The following is a 26646-nucleotide window of genomic DNA, read 5'->3' on the forward strand; positions in this document are numbered from 1 at the left end:
CGGCGCGTGTAAATCCAGAGGTTTATGCGTGTGGCTGGGCCTTACGCGTGCTGGGCCAATTTTCAAACGGGCCCGGCCATGCCCGTAAACCCCAGGACGCGTGTAAGTGCCAAGGCTTTAAAAGTGGGCGGTCCGAGGGGTGGGGCAGGGTGGGTCTAGAGGCACCTGCAACTTGCTCCTGCTCCTTTGCAGGAGCAAAAGGTAAAACAAAAAAAATTGGGGTAGTTAGGATAGGGGGAGGGGGAGGGTAGGATAGGGGAAGGGGAAACATAGAAACATAGAAATGAATGCAGAAGAAGACCAAACGGCCCATCCAGTCTGCCCAGCAAGCTTCACACATTTTTTTTCTCATACTTATGTTTCTCTTAGCTCTTTCGTTCTATTTCCCTTCCACCCCCACCATTGATGTAGAGAGCAGTGATGGAGCTGCATCCAAGTGGAATATCAAGCTTGATTAGTTAGGGGTAGTAACCGCCACAATAAGCAAGCTACACCCATGCTTATTTGTTTTACCCAGACTATGTTATTCAGCCCTTATTGGTTGTTTTTCTTCTCCCCTGCCGTTGAAGCAGAGAGCTATGCTGGATATGCGTGAAGAATCAGTTTTTCTTCACCCCTGCCGTTGAAGCAGAGAGCTGTGCTGGTTATGCGTGAAGTATCAGTTTTTCTTCTCCCCTGCCGTTGAAGCAGAGAGCTATGCTGGATATGCGTGAAGTATTAGTTTTTCTTCTCCCCTGCCGTTGAAGCAGAGAGCTATGCTGGATATGCATTGAAAGTGAAGTATCAGGCTTATTTGGTTTGGGGTAGTAACCGCCGTAACAAGCCAGCTACTCCCTGCTTTGTGAGTGTAAATCCTTTTTTCCACATTTCCTCTTGTTGTTGAAGTTTAGAGCGATGTTGGAGTCACAGTAACCATGTGTATGTTTATTGTATAAGGGTATTATCTCCAGGCAGTAGCCGTCATTCTGGCGAGCCACCCACTCTTCATTGACGGCCTCTTGACTTTATGGATCCACAGTGTTTATCCCACGCCCCTTTGAAGTCCTTCACAGTTCTGGTCTTCACCACTTCCTCCGGAAGGGCATTCCAGGCATCTACCACCCTCTCTGTGAAGAAATACTTCCTGACATTGGTTCTGAATCTTCCTCCCTGGAGCTTCAAATCGTGACCACTGGTTCAGCTGATTTTTTTCCTACGGAAAAGGGAAGGGGAAGGGAGGTTAAGGTAGGGGGTTGGGAAGTTCTCTCCCAGTCCACTCCTTAATTGGAGTGGACTGGGAAGGAACTGGGGAAGGCTCCGATACTTCGCTGTGTGATTTTGCAAAATTAGAACCACCCCTCTCCCTTGCGTGTGCCGACCCAGCATTTTATAACGTGCGCTTGCCAGCGTGCACATGTTATAAAATTGCGCGCTCACATGGACGCTCGTGCGAACGTTTTGAAAATCTATCCCTGTGGTTTCTAGCTATGCAGATGCCATTACTTCCTATGAAAGTGATTTTGAGACTACAAAACCATTTTTTTTTTTTTTTTTTTTTTTTTTAACAGTTGTGGAAACAGAAAAGGTAGCTGAAATAAATCCTTTTCTTGTCCTCGATCAGATATTTGTGCAACAATATTGTTAACTATCTTCCTCTATTTGTAAACTGTGACTTAATTTTATGATGCAAAAGCAGCTTTTAAAAGGACTAGTAGTGCTACATTTCTCATCAGGGATCACAGCAGTGACCTTGTACAACTCCCTTCTCCCAATCTTAATCCCTATATTACTCTCTTTTGAGACTCTCTTTTTACAGACATCTAGCCTTATTTGGTCTATATTTTGGTGTTATCCTACCTTATAATTGGAAGGGGAAAGGTGGAGCTATATATAATATCAGATTTTTCATTAGTATAACATTTTTCTTCCATATGGCATCACATCGTGTTTCATAATCATAGCATACTTCATTACCTCTGGGGTATATGGTTCCTACTGATTTCAGAATGCATTCCCCCTATTGACTGTCTCAGTGAGGGATAGGAGAAAAGGAACAATTCTGTATTATTATAATTAGTATTACAACTAGAGTTGATAGCAGCAGAGAGAAAATCAAAGAAGAACTAGACTAGGCAGTAACGGACAGATCAGTGTAGTAGGGCACATTGGTAAGGGTGAAAGTAGTAATGCTAAATGGTCTTCTTTTTATCTGGTTAGTTGATGTAAGTTTTATAAACATGATTTATTGTTTTCTCATATGTACCTACTTCCCAGGTGGGAAGGTATCCTTCACCTGGGATGCTACAGGTCCAGGTCCAATGTCCAAATGGGGAGAAAGAACTATCTTTCGGGGACCCCTGGTTCAATCAATCACAATCTCTGTAACAAACACACTCTCGTTCAAAAATTTCTAGCAGGTAAGGAATAAGAGCAGGGAAGCCAAAATCAACACCGCAGGCAGAAACCATGAATCAAACCAGGGTACCTCCATCCCTTTCACATCCAAAAAGGGATATAGAGTCAAATAGAAACTGCAGGAGTCCAAGCCTGGTGTTCAAATAAAAGATAGTCTTTACTGTAATTTAAAGGATCCATGCCAAAATCACAAAAATCAAAATCAGCATTCAGCAAATAACCACAATAAAGCAGATGGGTTTTTTTGTCCATTCTTGTTTTCCTTACTTCCCTTCCTGGTCTTGCACCATCATCCATCGAAAAGATATCCTCCCAGTGAGGGCAGGATAGCTAGAGTGTAACTCCAATATAAACCAAGAAACAAGTGGAAAAAATATCCCCAAGTCCAGATAATATAAAAAAATGGGTCCCAAACTTCCCAAAACTTTAACTATAAATCCAATAATCCAAAAGTTGAGTTTCCTGAGTCCTTTTCTCAAAAGTCTCTGAATTTCTCCTCATCCTTGCTTTTCCTGGTCGCTTGGGTAAAAAGATCTTGACCCAATCTCTTGGGATACAGGTGGTACGCCCTTCCCTCGAGGCTGGTCAGAAAAATCTCAAAATAGTCTAAGCACTGGAATCAAAAGTCTGATGATAGAAGCCCACCAAATATCTTTCTCTTCCGTTGAGACCCTGGGTGAAGCTCAAGTTCTGCCCTCTTCTCTCACTCCTTCACTCCAACTCAGCCACTCTCCCATGGAGCATGCTCCCGGGGGCTTTATAATCCACTGAAGTCTTACCCCCCAAAAGATGGGGTTTTAAGCAAAACCCCCTCCCACTGCCCGTGGCTGAAAAATATTCATGAGAAATATTAGTGACTGGCATAGCCCCATCTCACATTCTTAATGGAGCCTCAGTATTTCAAGAATCCAGGCCCTATCAAAAAAGGTAGATTTGGCCAGTGGACCATAGCTGACCTGTTTGATTAGGAGAAGTATCTAATGACAACCTTAATGTCCATGGAGCAGAAAGGACCTTCAAAGGACATGGCAGTGTACTGCTCTAAAGCAGCTACGGGCAAAATCCGGCCTGTCGCCATTTTTTTTCCAGCCCACCTATCTCACTAAACTTTATATTATGTGCAGCCCACGCTGCAATAATGATGCACTAGCGGGTTTCCCACAACTCTGCCATAATTGTGGTGCAGGAGTGACATGTTGGTGGGATTCCCAGCCCCACCAGAAGAAGCCCAGAATCACAGCGCAGGAGTAATGAGCTGGCAGGGTTCCCACCCCCACCAGAAAGAAGAAGCCCGGAATTACGGCACAGGAGTGATGCGCTGGTGGGGTTCCCACCCCTCGCCAGCTAGAAGAAGCCTGGAACCACAGCATGATGTGCTGGCGAGGTTCTCACCCCCCCCCCCCTTTCCCCCCCACCAGCTAGAAGAGGCCCTGCATGGCGGTGGGCCTGAAATTGACTGCTGATGGGCTTCCAGCACCCAGTCGATAGGAAGAAGACTCGAAGCCGGCAGGAAGGGTGAGTCAGTGGGTTGGGAAGTGAACGGAAGGGCATGAGTGACAAAGAGGAGAGAGTGAATGGGGGAGGGAGAGGGTGTATAACTGAGAGGGAAGGGAAGATAAGAGAGTGAGTGGGAAAGAGGGGTGAGTGACTGAGAGGGAAGGGAAGAGTATGAGGGGTGAGTGAATGAGCGGGAAGGAAGGAAGTGGGAAGGAGGGGGTGAGCGACTGAGGAGTGGGCGGGAAGGAGAGGGTGAGTGACTGAAAGGCAAGGGAGTGAGCGGGAAGGAGAGGTAAGAGACTGAGAGAGAAGAGAAGGGAAGGGGATTGAGTGGGAGGGTGAGTGAATGACCAGGAGGGAAGGGGATGAATGAGAGGAAAGTAGAAAAGGGGATTGAGAAGAGAGGGTAGAAGAGTTTTTGTGTGCATATATATATATATTTATTTATTTATTTATTAGCTTTTTTTTATACCGACATTTGTAGGCACATCATGCCGGTTCACATATAACTGAAGGAGGAAAATACAAAAAACAGGGCGGGGGAGGGGAGCAGCGAGGAAGCTAAGAGGATCGACAAATATGAGAGAGAGAGTGGATAAAGTTTGTGCGTTCCCCCTACCTTCCCTCCACTAATCCACTACAATCTCAGGATGACTGGAAATCAAAAGTTCATAGGTATGGAGAGGAGGATATTGTTGTTTTTATTAGTTTTAATTATTGGGTGTTAGCTGTTTTGCAATATTTAATTGATTTTTGGGAATATAACAATTTTTATTCTTAATTATATGTTCTGCTCTTCACCTGTTTTGAAATATTTTTATTCGTATTGCTTACTGTCATGATTGATTTTATATTTCTTGATTTTGTTTTATGAGGAATGGTGATATTTCTGATTTTTGCATTATTTCACTGCATATGAATCTGGCTTGTAGTGGTTTCCAGTTTAGTCTTTTGTCTGCATATTTCTGTTATACTTTAAGGCCTTTTTATTCTTATTTGGTGAGGGTCTGTCTGTGTTCTGAATTTGTGACTGAGGTGTGGTAATCTGCTAGCCGGGAAAATGCCTTGTACTTCTTGGCTTGAAGGTTTTGCTTGTTTTTGGTAGAGGCTGGGATCCAGCCTCTACCAAAAAGGGGTTTCTTGTATGCTAAAAATATTGGTGCATACGTCTGATGGATGCTGAAATGCTTGAAGCAAGAGCTGGGGGTTTGGTTGTTATGTCAAGCAGATCCACGAGGGACCCCACCACCAGCTCTTGCTGCAGTCAATAATATGTAATGTGGCCACCACACAAAAAAGGTTTGGCCAACCCTGCTCTAAAAGGGACAATTCATGTAGTACTTAAAGGTTCTTCTCCAAGAGTGGGACACCTCCAGTCTTCAAGAGCAAAAAAAAAGGTCAGGTTTCTGGATAAGCCAAATGGATATGCATGAGTTTACATACTATTGAGGCAGTGTGCATGCAAATCTATTCGAGACATGCATTCATTTCTAACAAATGCCATAAATGCAATGAATGAAGCCATTTTCAGTTCATTCCAAATGGAATGAGACAAAAATAGCCTCTTAGGAAAATATCAAAAGATTTGGTGGTATTTTTGTATTTGTGGCATTTAAAAAAAAACAACAAAAAAACACAACAGGCTTCTGGTGGCCCTATATGGCTCTAATTTGATGTATGGCTGTACATAAAAATAGCGCTAGCCACAGTGAAGGAAGGCACTGAAGTGATGTCACTTTGGTGCTGTCCTTTAGGCATTGTTAAAGTGCCAGGATCCAAGTGAGAGTGAGTGTGCATCGCTCCTGCCCTTATGGAACCAGGATCTGAGAAGGAGGATAAGTGGTGGCCAGGGTAGGAGCTCCCTGGTGCCAGCATTTTTAAATGGGAAAAGACCGGACCCTGGGCCTGGCCCCAGCTCCGGCCATTTCCATGCAGGCCCTGGTACCGGCTCAGTTTTTTTGGCCTGAAAAGGCCCAGCCACGGACGCCAGAGGCCGTTTTTTTTTTCTTTAGCTGTTCTTTTTTTTGGGGGGTTTTTTTTTAATGTTTCAAGTTTATTTTTGGGTTTGGCAAATGAAGTGAACCAAAAAAAGCATTAATCAAACAGACAAAAAATGAAAAAAGAAACCCCTGAAATGAAAAAAACAAACGAAACAAAACATTTTGGGGTGCACATCCCTAAAATCTATCTCATTCATATTCACTAGGGATATGCTGATAAACCCAAATGGTTCATGGCCCCTGAGGCTTGTAAATGAGAAGCATAATGGGTAAGAGAGGAGATGAGGGTTGGAAACACCACTGGGAAAAGGAAAGGGGAACAGAGCTTGGAGGCATCACTGGGACAGGAGGAGAGTGAGGCCCAGTGATGTCAAGAGGGAGTTGATTTTGGTAGTGGAAGAGGGTGGCCATTACACCTACTGTATGTTCATTGCTTATTATGCAAGGGACAGACAGACACACAGGCAGTTTATTGTAAGGGTTTATAAAAACTGATCCTGCAAGATAAGAAGCAGTTACTACAGGCTCCCCCGCTGGCCCCCTAGAGAAGAAACGCTCATTGCAAAGAACCACAGCCCCTCCTTGCCAGCCAACAAGACAAGAAACCGAGGCTATGGCACGCCTTCCCCCTCCCTGAAGCCAAAAAGACAAGAAGAACTCTCTGCAGATCTGTGCAGCCTAACAAGTTAAAACATTACTCTCTCTGCCATCACAACAGAATAAGCATCAATACAGGATAGGGATGGGCAGCGCCACAATTTTAAGTTCGGTTTATTTGTATTTTGGGGGGGGAGGGGTTCATATTTTTGGTTTGTAAAATGTTTTTTTTTTCAGTTCGGTTCATTTCCTGAGCCAAAAATAAAACATTAAAAAAAACCAATAAAACACCCCCAAACCAAAAACAAAATACAAACCAATTATGAAAGCAAACCAGGCCTCCCATGGCACTCAGCTACCTCCTGCTCTTCCATGATTTACCCCAGGACCTGGGCCTCCCTGGGCCCCTCCAACCCCGTTTCTGGTACAGTTCAAACCTGGCCTAGTGCTTAGTCCCATCTGAGGCCTCTCCAGACCCCTCCCATTCAAATTTTCCAGAACCGGGGATCTTCCATCCCAGCCCCCACTTACCCCATTCCCAGATCCTTGGAAAACACATAAAAGGCAGGAGGAAAGCCCCAGATCCAGAACTAATGGCATTATCCACCTGGATAATGGTGCCAAAGTGATTTAACTTTGGCACCTTTCTCCAGTGCAGAAAATGGTGCTGACTGCACTGGAGGATGGCGCCAAAGTTACATCTCCATCTGCACCATCCTCCGTGGATGGCATCGAAGTTACATCTCCATCTGCACCATCCTCCGTGGATGGCATCGAAGTTATATCTCCATCTGCACCATCCTCCGTGGATGGCATCGAAGTTACATCTCCATCTGCACCATCCTCCGTGGATGGCATCGAAGTTATATCTCCATCTGCACCATCCTCCGTGGATGGCATCGAAGTTACATCTCCATCTGCACCATCCTCCGTGGATGGCATCGTTTTTAAAGTTCCAGACCTGGGGCAGGAAGGAGTGGGATTCGGTCCTCCCTATAGGCTTTTCAAGGACCTGGGAAGGGGGTAAAAGATGGCTGGGGTGGGAGCTCCCTGCCCCAGATAAATTTGAATGGGGAGTGGAAAGGGAACAGGGATCAGGGAGGCCCCAGCATGGCCCAGGGTCCAGGTCGGGTTTGAATTATACCAGCAATGGGGGTTGGAAAGGCCCAGGAAGCCCTGGTGGAGCCCAGCTAGGCAGGTCCAGGCGCCAGGTTAAATTGTAAAAAAGCAGGAGGCCCGTGTTTCTTCTTTTATTGAAATATGAAAATTCCCCAAAAGTGTTGGGTATTTTTGTAGGGGGCCATTTTCTGTTGGTTCCATTAAGAACCTACTGAACATGGCTTCATTCATTCATTGTATTTTTGGCAATTGCTTAAAATGATTGCACATCAGTGGTGCAGGAACGCGCCACCCTCTCCCAGCAGATATAATGGCGCGCGGTCCTCTACCCCCTTACAAGTAGGCCAAGAGAAACAGCTGAACGAGGAGAACTGGGAATTGGGTGATGGCTGGAGAGACAGATGAAGTCCTGGAAGAATCAGAAACAGAGACTCCTGGAGAAATGTGAAGGAATGACAGGGACAGCTAAGGGAACCATAGAGGTAGAGAGGAACATGGATAATAATCAGAGAGACGGGGAAGCACAGCAATCCTTGTCACAAATTTTTGTGGGTTTTTACTTACGGTATATAGCTATATATACCTATGTATGTGTGTGTGTGTAATAGATCTGTCATAATTAACGAACAAACAGCAAAAGTAAATCAGCCCTGCAATCACGCTGCCTGAGAGCTTGTTATGGTATAATGACTCTATCTTGGGGTGTTGGAGCATTTCTCTCATGGGGTTAAGTAGGGTTAAGTAGGAAGAGGTTGTATCAGCATTGGTGCATTAAAAGTAGAGCAACAAATGCAGTAATGAAGAACTTAATTAAGCACTGAAATGTATGTTATAAAGTCAACACAAGTAATTTTAAGTGCACTTCTCTTTCTGCTCTGATAGTGTCCTGCTCAGACCTCTGGCTCCTTTTAGCATTAATTAAGGGTATAATAGTTATGCAAAATAGTATGGTTTTTGGAACAGAAGTATTATAAACCAAAAGTAACAATATATATGTATGAGGTATATCCTGCTGCCTGTGTGACTTCACATGCATTTGTTAATGAATAGTAACCTAAGGGTCAGGTTATTATGTAAATAACCATAGTCAAGGCTAAAGGTGAAGGACCCAGTAATGAGTTGACTTCTTTTTCAGAAACCTCTAATGAATATTGGATATTTGTCATTTCTGGGGATTTACCCTCATTTCACTAGAGGCAAGAGGAAGGCAAATTTGCAATTAAGTTAAATTAGCTTTAAGCCACCAGTAAGAGTTAGTTTTGCTGGTCCATTTGGAATTAATTGCATGCAATGTGATGTGATGTGCTTGAATTTGGGATTCAGTGCATAACATCTTCCTCCGATGCCAGTTGGGTTCAACTATTTCTTTATATTGGTATAGCCCTGGGTGGATTCTACTGGCAAAACTGCACTGCCTAAAGGGGAACTTAAAATGGGGAGGACAATTTTGATATTGCCCAAGGGACTACATGCTCATTTTGAAAGGGAAACTCCTTTGCATGCACACTTTCACTTCCCCAACTCACCTTCACCCCCCCTTTATTTTAATTTTTACAGACAAAAGTTTGCATATCATTTCACAGTGCAAGAACTTTTAATCAAATATAGGGGGAGGGGGAAATATTCAAAATATGTTCTTATTTAAAACATTTATAGACTTCTATTTCCACAGTTCTATGAGGTATAGAGATAAAACTTAGGGGTGGTTTTAGATGCAAGAATAACTATGAAGCCTCAAATACGTAGCCAAAACTGCATTTTCTAGGCTACATTTGGATCATCCATTGAAGCCTTTATTATCTATATCAGATTTTAGGGTGGTGGTGCAGTCTTTAGTAATTAGTGAAATTGAATATTGCAATGCTTTGTGTGTGGAGTTACCACAGAAATCATTAAGGGTGTTGCAATTAGTTATGAATAGGGCAGCAAGCGTGATTATGGGAACCCACCCCCATGAGCATCTAACCCCAATTTTGAACAACTTAAATTGGTTGCGGTGCATGATACAATCATTTTGAAAATGCTGGTACTGTTTAAAGCATTGCAAAATTAATTGAAGATTATTCATTATCAAAGAAGTCCAACCCTACTTTATGCTCAATGGAGCAAAATCTCTTAAGGGAAGCACATGTTAAGGATTACAGTTACCAGGAGAAATGCAAAACCGAGCCTTTTCTGTAAGAGGACCAAAGATATGGAATACAATTATTAATGATTTGAGAAAAATGGAGGGATGTACATTTTTTAGGAAATCTTAAAAAACAGGTGCATGGGCTAACATGAGCACGCGTTTGCCGGCTCACATTCAGGGATGCGGCCATTTATAACATATGAACATATATGCGTGCATGTTACAGAATAGGCTGAACGCGCACATATGTGCATGCAATTTTAAGTGGATGCGCCAATGCATGCAAAGGCCGCTTCTACCCTGTAAGTAGGGCTATTTTAATAGACTCGTTCGCCGACGCCATTACCAGTTTTCCCAGTTCGTTCCCAGTTTGCCCAGGTAAAAGATAGCACTTCCAGCCCCCCTCTAATTTAAAAGCCTCCCCATTAGCCCTGACCCTTAATATGCTACTGATCATCTTTATTTTATAACCTGCACGTCACCCACAGCAGAAGTAAAGTTACGCAGCACAGTTGAAATCCAGGAATGCCCATGCCCTGCCCAGACCACGCCCCGGCTCCGCCCTCTGTTTTAGAACTTTTCATTTGTGCACGCAGTGAGAGATACGCACATAAATGGTAACTTTCCAACAGCCGCGCGGGCGTAAATGTACACGAGTATGCCAGCTCGCACAAATGGACACGGACATTTTATAACATACGCATGTATACGCGCGCACGGTATAAAATCGGCAGTATGCGCATACATGTACGCACAATTTTATAAGGGTGTGCACATATGTATACACTGGAGGAGAGGAGGAGCAGTGGTGATATGATACAGACCTTCAGATACTTGAAAGGTTTTAATGATCCATGGTCGTCAAGAAACCTTTTCCATTGGAAACAATTTAGTAGAACTAGGGGTCACGATTTGAAACTCCAGGGAGGAAGTCTTAGAACCAATGTCAGGAAATATTTCTTCACTGAGAGGGAGGTGGTTGCCTGGAATGCCCTTCCAGAGGAAGTAGTGAAGACTAAAACTGTGAAGGATTTCAAAGGGGCACGGGATAAACACTGTGGATCCCTAAAAGGCTAGAGGATGCGAATAAATAAAAAAGCTTAACCGACACGGAGCGGCAGTTACTACTCTTAAGAGAAACATGGGGGTAACCTGCACGGAGCGGCAGTTACTACCCTTAAGAGAAACATGGGGGTAACCTGCACAGAGCGGCAGTTACTACCTTAGGAAGCTTGCTGGGCAGACTGGATGGACCATTTTGGTCTTTTTCTGCCATCATTACTATGTTACTATGTTATTATGTGAGTGCAAATGCCCTTCTACCATGTAAGTGGGGGGGATTTTATTACACACGTGCGCCGACGCAATTACCAGTTTCCCCAGTCCATTCCCAGTTCAGCCAGGTAAAGGCTTGGACTTCCTAACCCCCTAATTAACCTGCCTCTTATTTACCCTTTTAGCCTCAATCCTTCAATCCTCGCTAAATAGCCTTGTTTTTGTTATTATACTAGTTACACGCCTTCCATAGCATAAGTAAAGATATGCGGATAGGGATCCCGGTGCATACTTGCACACGTAAATAGTTACGCGCTGTTTTAATGCTAAAATCCATGAACTCCCACATCCCGTCCCGCCCAAGCCCAGGCTCCACCCCTTTCCCCCAAAACATTTTAGGCGTGTACTGGGAGATACGCGCATATTCACACATTTTTAAAAATCCACATGCAACTGGGACTTGACTGCCTTTAATCGCAGAGCTCATACTATTTGACAATTTGAGCAAAATGTTCTTTCATACTAGATTAATACATTTCTGGTGCAAAGAGGTACTTTTATTAGCAAAGAAATCAATTCTGCAGAAATGGCTGGTACCGGAAATGCTCACAATTAGACAATTAAGAAATGCCTTATTTCATTTATGTATTATGGAAAAATATATAGTTACATATGATTTGTTCAAGAATAGACCCACCATTTTAAAGGTTTGGGATTTGCAGTCGTTGCCACATAAAGTTCGTAGTAAGATTATTAATGACCTGTCTGTAGAGTGAAGCAGGTTCACTGACTGGGTAATTACATTTATAGTGTGTTGAAGGATGGTATAGATATGGGCTGGGGAGATGGGATAGGAGGGGACAGAGTTGGGAGGAAATGAAAGAAAATATTCCTTGATTTTCTATGTTCTTCTGTAAATTGATCTTCTGGGTTACCTTCTGGGCGGTGGATAAGATCTCACCTCCACCCAGACTTTGTGTATGTAACAAAAAAATAATAAAAATACTTAAACATAAAAATCTATGGGGCGTGCACCAGCCCAAGACATGCGTATCTACCAGCTTTGGCGTACGCCGAGCTCTTAAAATTTACTCCATACTCGGGTGGATTTTAAAATCTGCTTGGCATGCACCTTGCGTATCTCCCAGTTTTGGAGCATATTGGGCTTTTAAAATTCACCTTTTATTTTTTTAAACAAGCATATGTGGTACAGTTTTAAATTGTTCTAAAAAACACTGTTTAATTGTTTGCATATGAAAGATTATGAATGTTTAATGCTGTAAGCCGCATAGATTAACAGGTTTGGATGTTGTATCAAATAAATAAATAAATACAGCACACTTCCCAGTGTATAAACCTTTGAATATTGCCCCCTATAAGTACAGAGATGTTATACAATTTCTCACAGTTTGCATAATGATTGTTGTTCACTAGAAACTTCAATAAAGTAAATGTAAAAATGAATAAGTGCAGCTCTTAACTTTGGGTGGTGCCCAGAAATCAGCTCTGCATAGGCAGGGCAAGAAGCCTTCCAGCAGGTTGTCCCTTCATTCAGATTAATATTTGACCTGCCTGAAGGGTTATAAAATGAAGCTTACAAACCTGAATTTGAATACTGAGCATGTCTTTGTTAAGTTCTGAGTGAATTCTCTACTCAAAAAGGCTAGATAACAAATCCAAGTAATAAATCAAAAGTTTGCCAATAAATAAGCAGGAAAAAATAGATATTAATTATGGAAGCCCCACTGAATACATTTGCTACGTTTCTTTTCCAAGTTTCTTAGATACAAAACAAACAAACAAAAAAAAACTTGAGAGAAATGGGAAAGCAGATAGACTCCGTGACATAGCTGGAAAATCAGAAACTAAGTGGGGTCATTTTTTAAAGCTAGTGCACGCGAAAAGGGACTTTTCGCGTGTGATAGCTAAAAAGGGGCGGAGTCGGGGCGGCGTCTGCCCCGGAAGAGGAGGAGTCGGGGTTCCCCGCCCCGACTCCTCCTCTTCCAGATGCCGCGAAGACAGCGTGGATGGCGAAAAGGTAAGGAGCCTTTTCGCTGCCCATTTCGTGCTCAATAGCACCACCTTTTATGATGGCGCTATTGGGTGTGAAAGCCAGCAGCGATCGCACCGCAGAGGTGCGATCGCTGCCAACTTTCGCAGGCCCACCCCCACTTCGCCCCCCCCCCCCTGCACTGCGCGATTCATGACGCCACGGTGCTTTAGAAAATATAGGCCTAAGTGTTACGAAGCAAATTCCATAGGGCTGAGCAAAGTTATCCCAGGAAGAAATGTGATAGAATTTGATAAAACAAAAGAAACAAGCTCATTGAGTAAAGAAGGAGCTCTTATAAGGCCAACAAGAGTTTTACGATGTGAGCTTTTACGCCTGTTAGAGCCTCTGCCCCTGGCAATATTTGTGATGAGAAAGATGAAAGAGGGTATCCAAAAAGGACATGGAAAATTCCAACAATTTACAGCATAGGTTTGCTGCTTGTACGAGGCTCAAGATGACTGGTTTTATTGCAATAGAGATGGCGATATACTGTGGTGGTCATTGTGGAATCATTTGTTCCTGGGGAAAAATGCTGTGGAAGATACTCAGGAGGACATATCTGCAACAGGGCAATCACTCTGAGACATAGATCTTAGTAAGGGCTTTTTGGCTTAGGGGGCTGGTTTAATCTGTCTGTCCAAAGGCAAGATATAATATCCATTTGCGTCCAAGTTTAGGGGAGGTTTACTATAGTCCTACACTTGTAACTGCCAGTGACCTGCTCTGAATACTAGGAATGTGCGTTCATTTGAAATGCAAGCGGAAATATCGACCTCTCGAGTTGGCGAGTACTTTTTTGGAATATGGACCTGGTATGGCAGGAGTGACTGGGGATGGCTCCTGCTGCCTTTGGACCTCTATGATTATAGGTAAAGTCGATTGGGAGCCTGGCAGGGTTTGAGGGAGGGGGATATAGGGAGATAAGGGACACTTTTTGGAAATTCTGGCAGCGGTGGGGGGGGGGAGGGGGGGATGGGGCTGGGGTTTTGAAACATTTTAGCATGCGCTACAGTAAAATAACTCACGCTAAAACAAAATGAAACAAAAAATAAAAACCAGCAACCTCCTACCACCACCACCCCCACCATCACCAAAATAAAGTTGAAAAAAAAAATTCCTGCACACCCTTCCTGAACTCTTGCTGGATAACCCAAAAACAGACTGGCCATGCACTTCTAGCAAACGGTGCCTTTATTTTCCTTCAGTATCTGTTCCTTCACAGAAATCAGCACAGTAGGATGCCCCGGAAGCACCAGGATCACGCCAGGCACATACAGCAAGTGTTTAACACAGGCTGGCATAAACTCTACACAGAAACAGAACACCCTTCTCTGCTGTCTCCTGGTATATCGGTGCCCCTAAATTTCAGGCTCTCCAGTCTTCTCACAGAGATATCTCCTTGCTGGAATGACAGCGAACCAGTCGAGTCAGGTTCATATCCCGCTAACACTCTTTATGATCTTTGGCAAGTGACTTCACCCTTCAATACCTCAGGTACAAACTTAGCGGGAAACTTACTAAACTAAACTGTGATATTTTATCTCAGGAAGGGCCAAAAATCAAAGGGGGGAGGGGGAAGGTTCCCAAGATATTTTCCCCTCCCAAACAAAATATTGTTGCAGTCTCACCATGTGATTTGTTTAGCAGGAGAAATGCATGAAAAAAAAATTGTGCGGCAAAATGGGACATTCATGTGATGATGGTGGCCCACCTCAGCCAGGGCCCTCATCATGTTAAAAGGCCTGAGGCCCAAAATGCACCCCCCCAAAATACACAAATGTTCCCAGAGGTCTTAGTAGATCTTTGCCCACCCCGGGGGCCCCCTGTCAAGATAGCCCCGCAATAAAAAAGTAAAAAAAAAAAAGTTTTAGAAATCACATGTTAGGAGCAAAGGCCGATCGGCACCATTTTGAAAATGGTGTCGACAGGGCCAGGAGCTAGGAGGCAATGGTTCATTTAAAGGTATGCAGGAGTCTGGAAGGGGGCCCTAGAACACCAAGAAATTATTTTATGACAGTCCCTAGACCACCAGGGACTATTTTTTGTTGGAAGGGGAGACCATGGGGAGGGTGGTTTTAGGGGGAACTGGAGGGATATACTGCAGTGGGGGGGGGGGGGGCATACTACATTGGTTGGAGCAAGGGGTTATGCTAAGGGAAGGGGTTTGGGTAGGGGGCAGGACATCAATATGCGATTTCAAAACCTTTTTTTTTTTTTTACTTTTTTATTGTGAGATCGCCTCAACAGGTAGCCCCGGGGTGGGAGGAGTTCTACCAATACGTAATTTGGGAGGCTGTAGTTATTTGAAGGCCTCCCAGGGACATGGGAATGAGCGTGAGCATCCTGAAGTCCCCCAGGAACAAATAATAATTATACCTCCCTGAAATGCAATAAAATAAGTTGGCTGAATTTTTTCTAAGTCAGTTGCATTATTTCATTTGTATTGAATTGCCTATGCATTAGCTGGTTTGCATGCATTAGGCAATTTTATGCATGCAAAGCAGCTAATTTGCATCACAGGAGTCGATATTTGAAAACATTGTGCAATATCGCAAGACATTTTGCAATATAGCCATGATAAGGTGATATCGCATGTTAAACAGCATTTAAAGCACTTTAAACGCTGTTTATCATGCATTATAGCCATAGCATGGCTTAATAAATCTAGGCTTTAGATGGTAAACCCTCTGGGGATAGGGAAATACTTACAGTACCTGAATGTATACTCTTCTGAAGTGTCATGAAAAGCAAAACATATAAATAAATATCTCTCACTGTAACATGGTCCCACCTTATCCGGCTTCTACTTCTCTGTCAGTACTCTGCCTTCCTGGCAGTCTCCTCCCCAAGAGAGTGTCTGCTCCCTCTAAGCAAATCCTTAATTAGTCTCACCTGGACCTCCCCAATTAATATATCTCTCTGTCATCAATTCCTTCTTCCTGACTGGTTTTAGGTTGTCTCCCTGGGACAATTACCATCAGATTCCTCTTCCCTGTACCTCTTTCCTGAAGTAGCATTACTTCTTTTTTCTGCTTTTCTTTCTCCTTGACAGTTTTCTTTACAATGCCCACTGTGTCTGATGAGCTAATGTTTCTGGCCGTTTACAGTACCCACCTCAATACAATACTATTGAAAATGATTAGGAACTAATGAGGCTTCATGTCATTTGAAAATGATGAGAAAATCCAAGCATATTCCTGGTTTTCACTTCTTTAGTTGTTTTATTTATTCTTGCTTGTTTCAGCTTTAGAGACTACTTTTCTGTGTTTTTTCCTCCTTGTAGTTGCTTCTAGTGCTCATTTTGCCAGCTTACAATCTCAAAATTTAGTAGGAGCTATTTTTCAGTAGCCCCCACTGGAAGCAAAATCTTCCTGTGGTTTTGCATCTGTGGACCTAGTAGGTAATTTTCAAAGAAGACTACGAGGATAACTTTCCAGCAACTCCGCAAGGCCCCATATACGAGCGTATATGGCCCCGCAGAGATCTACTGCGGTATTTTATAACCTGAACGTATCAGGTACACGTAGACTATAAAATATGTGCATGTCTATCCCCCAGCATATGCAAATATGTTTTGTTACACGGGAATACCTGCATTGAATTGAAAGAGCATGCATTCCCTACCTGTTTTATAAACATACATGCACACGGGTCGATTTTAAAAGCGTTGCTCCTACAAAAAACAGCTGCATACACGCGTATGCGGGCCTCTTGCGAGCAACACACATTTCAAGAAGCTGCGAAGTATGCGTGCACTTACCTGTGCGCACGACAAGAAGAAGGGGGTGGAAAAGGGGCGGGGCATGGGCGTTCTGGAGCGGGGCCAAGACTTTATGTGCAGAAGTACGCATTTTAAAAAAAGCTGATCATGCTATCCATGTAAACCTTACTTCTGGTCCTGATGAGGAGCAAATCTGGAGATTGCGAGTTTTAGGGTGTTTAGCACAGCGTGAGGGTTCAGGGTCAAGTGGGGGAGGGGGGGGGGCTTGCAGGAAGAAGAACAAGAGGGGGTCTTGAAGCCCTCGATATGAACTGGGCAAACTGGTGGACTATTTAGAAAAACTGGTTTTTTTCCCCTCGCGCGAGCGTGTTTTAAAATCCGCCCGCATACACCCATAAAAGCCGCTAAAGCCCCAGTGGGTATCCATGCAGGGGAGGGGGGGTAATTTAAATGATACGCGCATACTTGCAAGCACAAATTAAAATTGCAGCATCTCTCAGCTGCGTGCTTATGGGTGCACGCGCATTCCTTTTATACAAGAAAAAAAATTGAACTTGCTCATGTAAAATCCTGATTTGTACACGGAAGTCGGTATATTTTATATATATATATGTTTCTCCACCCTGAACACCCCCCCATTCACCCACACCCTCCCACCCAACCAATATCAGACAACAGACAAGTCTGATATCAACTGTGCAAGATAATTAGCAGGCATAAAATTGCGCAAATAAGTTGCCTAATGTATTCACGTAAATCTCCTATAAAAGGGCAACTTACGTGTGTGCCTTTTGGCCCTGCCCAGGAACGCCTCTAGACCGTCCCTTTTTTGTGCAGATAAATGCACCCGCGAAGCCAAAAATACACTTGTTTGTCTGATGTTTATAAAATGGCATGTACATAAGTACAAGCTACTTACCTGCGTATATGCTAATCTTCACGTGCGTCACTCCTTTGAAGATATGCATGTGATTTTTTTTTCTTTTGAAAATTCACCTACACAGGCAGCTTAATTACAAAAGTAGCCAGGAACTTTGCTCCTCCTTTGTCTGCAGGTGGAGAAATGGGGTGGGGGAGGGGGGGACGAGTATGCCTGCAGATTTCAAAATACCATTCTGCACCCGCACTTTACTCCCCCAACCTGAGCATTACCCCTCCGCCTCCCCTCCCGGGAATGTCCTTCTATAATGTGAACACGTATTGAACCCCGACGCATAATTTTTTAACTATTCTGAGGAGGACAATCTTCAATCAGATAGGCCAGTTTATTCAGGCAAAGGGCTATTTACCCAGATAAACATGTTTGAACATGGGCCTCCCCGATGTTACTTTTGGAGTGTTGATCTCCGTTCTCTACCTACTGGCAGACTGACACTTCTCACCTTGAATGACAACAAATCAGAGAACAAGGAAGAGAATAAAGATTGCTCTGTGTGATTGGTGGTACTCGGTTTAAGTTTGTATGTGTGTGTGTGTACTGGATGGTAACACCAACTAATTGCCATAGCCATTGCTCTGCTGTTGTTGTTTCATTCACAATGCCAGCTGCAGCCTAATAATAATAGAGGCAGGCCGTAGGGACTGGGTCACTCTCAATTTGGGTGGGGGAAGGGGGCAAGAAAGCAGGGCACATATGTCTATGAGATTGACTTTCACGGTCCCCATGGACTCCCCCTCCTCTCTCTCCCTCTCTTTTCCCTTTTTCTTGAATTTCCATTAAACTGCTTATCACTTCCCTGCCTTTTTGTTTAGTTTTGTTTTTGTGCTGTCAGTCACTGTTCTTTTCTTACTTTCCTGCCCATCTCCTTATTTCTGTCCTTGTTCCTTGAGAGCAGGCAGAAAGCTGTTCAGCCCAACTTTCCCTATCGAAAATTGCTCTTAACATGACTGAGATGGAACTGAGTGTGCTTTAGAACTGATGAAAGGCCAAAATACAGTAAACACAACCAGAGAAATAAGAAGACTTTTGTGGGTAGTGTATCCAAAAATACACCCTGTCTGAGCTATACATGTGATTTTTCGATCAAATTTCAGATGGTTCACTCCTCTCAAATTGCTTTTGGTTGTGAATGCCCAAAAACCCAGACTGAAGGGGATTTGGATGAAGAAAGTTTCACTCAAGCACTTATAGAATTAATGCCAGTGCTTTGGTTCCTTCATACACGGGTTGAGTCTCTTTAGATCCACACTCAATTCCAAGGAATCTTCCTCATGCATCAAGTGGGAAAAGTGGGAAGATTCTCTGCTCCTGGTGTTTGTTCTTCCTTTTGATTTCTAGATAGAATATCTTCCTCATGCATCAAGTGGGAAAAGTGGGAAGATTCTCTGCTCCTGGTGTTTGTTCTTCCTTTTGATTTCTAGATAGAATATCCAAGTATTTCCTCATAACCCCAATCTACTATTACCATTTTCCCATCCAGCTATTTTTTGCCCACTAATTCCTCTTTTCACTTTCTTTTAGCTCAGGTGGAACCAGGGCTGGGTTCCTTGTGCTATGAGCCTTCATTTGTAACCATCTGGTGATTACTCCCCTATTTCAATAGATCCTCCCTCTCACAGTTCCTAGTCTGGTTATTGCAGCATTGGTCCTGAGGCTGGGAGCCATGCACCAGGGCTCATTCTGGAACCTTGTATCATGGACTCTAAATCCAGCTAATGGGTGTTGCCCTTAATAATGACCAAAATTCCCTCTCCCAGGGTCTGAGACCACTGCCTCTACAGCATCCCTAGTGGATCACGACAATAGTGGTGCAGGCACTGGGCTCAGGATCAAGGCAGAAGCTGGAACAAAACTCCAAAGACCAGGGACTGGACTCAGGAACTCGGATTCAGGAACTCAGACTCAGGCTTTAAAAACAAGGAAAGACTTCCAAAGGCTTGAACCAGCATTGAAGACTCTGGACAGGATGCGGACCAGGAATAGGACTCAGGAGACTCAGGAACCAACAAGATGAGACAAGTAACAAAGACATGGGACCAAAAGCAAGACATGGAACTCAAGAATGAAGATGAAGAATCGGAGGCAAAGACTGGAACATCATGAACTTGACTGAAGACTTGGATAGGACTCTGGATGCAGGAACAGCTAAAGACAAGGAACACTGGAGCAGGCACAAGGCCAGGAGCAGGAACATGAAGACCATTTATGATTATAGTATCAAGGAAGACTTTGTGTAGATGAAGTTGAATTGCAAGAAGAACCCTTTTATAGGGCTGGCTGTGAAATGTCATCAGAAAGGGCCATGGGACTTTTTCTGCCACAGGCTCTTTAAATAGCAAGAAGAAGGACGCATGCACACCTAAGAGAGGATGCTGGGTTGCCAGCAGTATTAACAACATGGATAGCCTCCGCCATCTTACCTTTTCACATGCAAGGTACACTACAGCTCTTAGAACTGTCTTATGTTCAGTTATCTTGGTTGGCCTTTTTTTTTTGGAATCTTGGCTTTTGATTTCACTGCTTCTGTTTTCCTCACCATGGCAGAGAAAAAAGCAAATGATTTGAAGTGTTGCCCACACTGCAATCACAAGATGTCCATAACCAACCATTATGAAAATTGCATGTGCTGCTTAGGCCTAGAGCATAATGTCCCTGATTATGGGATCTACTCAAAGATATCACCTAGAGTCATTTAGGCTCTGAAGATAGCATTTTCTTGATATCTTCAGCAAGACTTCAAAGACCAAAACCCCTTCATCAGCACCAAAGGCATCAGTACTGAAGGACCCAGTAGTCGCTCCGACGACTGGTGATCCTTTGGCAGAGCGGGGTTGAACGTCTTCTTTGGAGTCAAGATCAAATAAGAGCACCAGGAGCAGAGAATCTTCCCACTTTTCCCACTTGATGCATGAGGAAGATTCCTTGGAATTGAGTGTGGATCTAAAGAGACTCAACCCGTGTATGAAGGAACCAAAGCACTGGCATTAATTCTATAAGTGCTTGAGTCCAAGATTAGGGAGGTTGTGACAATGGCTATCTAACTTTAAGAGAATTTGTCTGGAGGTGAGCTTACCCTCTCAAGTTAAGACTCAGTTGCAGCGGTGTTTGAGGGTCAATACCATAGTCTTCAGTATTTCACTCTTGGTTACTCAAAAGGACATGTCCTTTTCTACTAAGGCCCCTCCAGTTTTGGCTTCAGTAATTCTTGAGAAGAAATTGGATAAGAAAGTCCTCTTGATACTTCAAGAATGTGTAAGTGCTAGTTTCATGCATCTTGATAAATACTGTAGTGCCAACAATGCTGATAATGGAGATCTTCGTATTGGCACTAAGCTGTTCAACATATGCATTGTTTCCCTTCAAAAATTAGCAGTTACAAAGTTTGCACGCTAAAAGAGCCTGCATATTGTATTCACCTGCTATTTGTGTAGGTGGTCAAGCAGGGGCAAAATAGTATGGATACAGATGAAAATCACTTGTACATGTGCTATTTTGCTCGTCTAACCTAAACACTCCCAAAAGAACGTGTTTATAATGCAGCTAGATGTACAAGTATAAATAATCCATGAATATTTTCAGCTATATTTGAGGATCGTAGCTTTCAATCAAACATTTGAAAAATATGAGAACCACTATATTAATCTTTTGAAAAAAACTAAACACTAAGGGCCTGATGTTCAAAAGGATTTACACACTTAAAAATAGGATTTAAATGTGTAAATGCACTTTACCCGTGTAAGTAGGCTTTTGAAAATTTGCTGCAACATATGCATAGGATTTACCCGTGTAAATGTTCTTTATGTAGGTAAATGACTTGAAAATTGCGAAATAGTATGTTACATTTACACGGGTAAATCCTTTTGAAAATCAGGTCCTTTGGGGTCAATTTCCAAAGGATTTAGGCTCCTAACGTTTTGAGTTAGGACCCTAAATTGGCCCTTTTGAAAATTTACTAAGGGAAAGTCCCTAAATTTAGGACCCTAAAATGTGGGTGGCTACAGCGGCAGAGTTAGGGTGGGGAAACAACAGAGGTTAGCACTGATTTTCAGAACTAAGCACCTAACTTAGGAGCCTAAACTTTGGCAAATAAATCTCAGGGCTAAATTTAAGACCCCAAGTATTAAAGCCCTAAATTTATGTGACTTTTCAGCTGAAAATGTAGGTTCCTATGTTTGGCTGATAAGGCCTTTAATTTAGGCCCTGAACTTTAGGAACTCAACTTTTTTAAAATATCGACCCCTAATTTTGCATATCTTGTATTCGAACAACTGCAAAAGGTTTTAATTCAACAAAATATTTCGAAAAGTCATAAAAAAAGAAGTAGAAAAGCCAGTTCATACCAAAAATGCATTCAAACTGCAAGAGGCAGTTATTCTGCTGTAATCATAACTGGCATAGAAAAACACTCAAAGAATTTTTTATTTTTATCTCACAATAGCACCATGTGGTTTATATAAAACCTCATACGAAGCCATTTTACCAAGGAAAATATCGATTTAACTGGGTAAAAATCTTGAAAATTGCCCTTCTCGAAATGTGTTGCTCTTCCTATAGCCTCCTGTTAGTTTAGCCCCATTGTCATTCTACTTCACAGATAACTTCCCACCCTGCCAACTCTTCCTTAAGTTCTTTCCCCACCTCAACAGAGTTGTTACTCCTGTAGTCCAAGACGTTGACTTTTGTATGACCCTCTCTGCATTGTCTCTTACATTTAGTGGGGATGTGCATTTGTTTGAAATGAAGTAGGAAACGTCAACAACATTTCCTATTTCGGATCATGAAGTTTTCAAAACAAACTGAAAGAAAAACCAATGAAATTTCAATGGTTTAATTCCATTTCATTTTCAAAATATATAAAAAAAGAAAAAGTCCTCAGGAAAAAACAGACATACCTAAGGGCTCCCGGGACCTCTGCATGCCTTCCCTAGAGCTGACATGGAGTTGACTCGAGGACATCCCTGGGACCGATCTAGGGCCCACCAACCAGGATCTCCAATTCCATCCCACCCAAAAGGTTTCTGGAGGCCAGGAACCACCCAAGCCCTCACTAGCCCTATTTGTTGGGATCCAAAGTGGCAGGAGGGATACCCACTCACCTCCTGCCTTGAGGTTGTTTGCATGACTCTGGTCTCAGGGATGACCGGCGCCATTGCTATGTAGTCAACCTTGGGCCAGGAGGTGAGTAGTGATCCCTCCTGCTCCTCTGGACCCCTGCAGATGGGGTAAGTAGGGGCCAGGATGGTTCCTGGCCCCAGGACGTTTTTGGGTAGGATAAGGGAGCACAGGGAGACATGGGGAGACCCCATTTCATTTTTATTTGGATTTTGGAGGGGAGTATATTCATTTTGTTTCTGAAACAAAACAAACACAATAAACATTAAACAAAATGATACCCAAGGGGATAAAACCCCCAAAAACAAAATGAAATTTTTGAGTTTGCATATCCCTAACATTTAGCCATACTTTCTGAAAATCCCTGCAGTTCACATGACCACCTACCAGAACATTAGAAAACATTTTCTTCTTTCATATGTAGCAGAACCAGCATTTGCTTCCTTCCTCATGGGCTCCATTACCGTATGCCTGAGAAAAGCTTCCTGAAGAGAGTCTGGGAGCATCTCTCTACTTGTAACTGATTCTACAGATGGGATGTTCCAGTCCACATCTAGCTGCTTAAAATTTCCCATCAGCAACACCTTCCCTTTTCATTAAAATCTTATATATATGCCTTCCGCAGGATTTCTGTCCAACTCTTCTCCCTGCGCCAGCGGTCTGCAGATCAAGCCAATGTAGATGGAAGTGTCATCTCTCTTTTCCAAGGCAAACCACAGTGCCGTCTCCTTTCCTCAAGCCCCTTCCTGTTACTTTGATATTATTTTTATGTAAGGCTCTACTCTTCCCCTTTCTTCTGCCAACCCTGTCCTTTTTAAGATGATTATAGTCCAGTGAGACTAAATTCCAGTCATGGGACTCATTGAACAATGCATCTATAATTTTCATGGAAGATCTATCATGAATTGTATTGCTCTCCCAAAAGGCATAGAACACAGTCCAGAGAAGTTGACGCCTGGAACACTTTATCATCTTGTGGCCTCCAAGGAACAGTGCCCATGTGAATCACGTGAAGGACAAATTTCAAAGTGATTTAGGTGGGTCAAAAGCATTTGACGTGCATTAATCATCCCCCCCTCAATGTGACTTTAAGCCACATTGAGAGGAGGCATTCCAGGAGGCATGTTTAGATTAGGGAGGGTTAAGGTACGCATGTAGATAGCACATTTAAATTTGTGTACATTCTTTTCCAGCAAAAATCTATCTGCACAAAAAGAGGTGTACGTGACTGTGCATACATCATACCTGCAGCAAGTTTCAATGTGAACGTGTGCATGTACTTTCATCTTGAAAACTGGTGCATAACTTACAGGACCCAGTTTTTATTTCAACGTGGACCGGTTGAAGATTGTGCCCATTGTACTCAGGAACTCCATAAATCCACCACTACATGAATACTCTCCCAGTGGTTAAGTATCCCCAAACAATTCAAAAAGCACTGGCACAAACACATTTTATTTTTGTAACATTTTTAGTTTTTCAAATGTCAGTTTCTCACTATATTCATTTATTTGCTCATTTAACTCATGCCTTTTCATTGCTAGCTCAAGGCGAGTTATATTCAGATACTTTAGTTATTTCCCTGGCAGGGGCGGATTCCCGGTGATGACCGGCCCGGGGATTCGCCGCCCAGGCCGGCCCAGGAGATACCACGTGGTCTGCCGAGCACTGCTCTGTCACGGCCGTGCTTGGCAGACCACGTGACTACAGCGACCGGCCCACCGGGGGATGCCTGATCCCCCGATAGGCCAATCCGCCCCTGTTCCCTGGCCCCAGAGGGCTGACAATCTAAGGGGATGATGTATCAAGCCGCATTAGTGCCCTAACGTGCATTATATCACTTATTTTGTGCAATATATGTAATATTTTGTATCTCCATGCCCAGATACCTTCCCCTATTACAATGAGATTCTTTGCATGCAATTTGCATGCATGAATAATGCAAATGCATGCAAAGAAGGTCATTAGTAGTCAATTTGATATAAATATTTTTGCATGGCCGACTGAGAAGGTTGTCTACCTCGATAAAATAACAACACCTATTTAAAATGCGTTAGATATGAGGCAGGAAGCCGAATCACTAATGCAGTCCTGAGGCTCCCGCCACACATTTAAAGTGGCAGGAAAAAAAAAATCACGGCAAATGGGAAGGTTGAGTCCCTGTCTCAACCCAAGTTCACCAGCTGAGGCGGCCCTGACTCCCCCGAAATGTAAATAAAAATCAAAATAACCATGCAGTGATGCTCCCCTCCCCAAAGCTAAAACATAAAATGTGGCCCTGGCCCTCCGCTGCCATACCCTGAACCCCATCAAGTGACTGCAATCCCCCACAAAAGTCCATACCCCACCTCCCCCAAGTGACAGTGACGGCCCCACCCGATTGTAAAAAAATAAAAAAGAAACAAGGACCAATACTTGCCGAAAGGAAAAAAATATGTAGTGTCCTGGCCTGCACCCCCTCCATCCCACACTCCCCCCTTCGTGACCACCCTCCCGCAGCCCCTTGTACCTAAAAACGGATCCCGGGTCAGGACTGGGTGCACCTTGCACTCTGCCCAGTCGACACCATTTTCCAAAATGGCACCGACTTCACCTTGCCCATCCGATCCCCAGACTTTACCCCAGTCACAAGGCTGGGGATTAGACGAGGGTGGGGGGTATGGACTTTTGGAGGTCCATCACTGTCACTTGGGGGGATGGGAGGTGGGGGTATAGACTTTCGGGGGGCTCGTTGTCTCATGAGGTGGGTGGTATGGCAGCAGGGGGTCAGGGCAACATTTTATGTTTTATCTTTGGGAAGGGGGGAAGGAGGGCTATCTCGACTGGCGGCCCCTGTTTGCACGCAACTTTTTTTTTCGGGCCAGCAACCCTTTAAGGCAATGGTGGTTCCCTGAGATTGGGGGCCGCCATCACGTTAAAGGGCCACTTGCCGTATTCTTTTGCTCCACAGTATTTGGCCGTGATGACAAAAGAACACGCCATACAGCTGCAGTGCTATTGCATCAACAACTCCCCACAATACTTGGACTCCTCCTGTGATAAAACGTCGTAGCTTAATACATACAGGGGTGAGTTTGTACTTGAGGCAATGGAGGATGAAGTGATTTGCCCAAGGCCACAAGGAGTGCCAGCAGGATCTGAACTCTAGCTTCCTTCTTCATAGCCCACTCACTAGGCTACTCCTCCACTCCACAACCTAGTTTAATCTGAGTGGCTGTTCTATGTCTTTAGTGAGTTTTACATTTAAGGATTGCTTCAACTTCAGTGCTGCAATACAAAACCACTGAGGTGGCATTTTATTAAAAAATAAAATGCAAGCACGATCCATGGTACTGTAAAAAAAAAAAAAAAAAAATCCACAGGTACAAAAAAATGCAAAAATTGAAAAGGAAAAACCTCAGATAGCTCTCAGTGATTAGCTCAACATACCCATGCTGATTTGAGCTTAAAAAACGTATTCAAGAGAAAAAAAACCCTCTCTCATTAGCAAACGCTTTACAATTATTTCCCAAAAAAATTCAAAATCTAATTGTAGTGCTTATCTTCAAATGCCAACGTGGTCTATGTTTTGTTGATGCTGCTTCTGGGCAAAAAATACAATGTGCTGCAATTCTTTAAACAAACATCAGCAGTTGTTATAATATGATTTTGCTCTCACGAGAATTGGATCCTCTTATGTTGAGAACTACGATGATAGCCAATAATTTGGATGGAATATATATTTGTTTTGTCATAATAATGATAATTGTGGAAAGGCTAATATTTTTCCTGTTCAGTCAAGTTTATATTGATTGTTAAATGTAATAA

The sequence above is a fragment of the Rhinatrema bivittatum genome, chromosome 4 (genome assembly GCF_901001135.1).
Source record: "Rhinatrema bivittatum chromosome 4, aRhiBiv1.1, whole genome shotgun sequence".
In the NCBI taxonomy this organism is placed as follows: Eukaryota; Metazoa; Chordata; class Amphibia; order Gymnophiona; family Rhinatrematidae; genus Rhinatrema; species Rhinatrema bivittatum.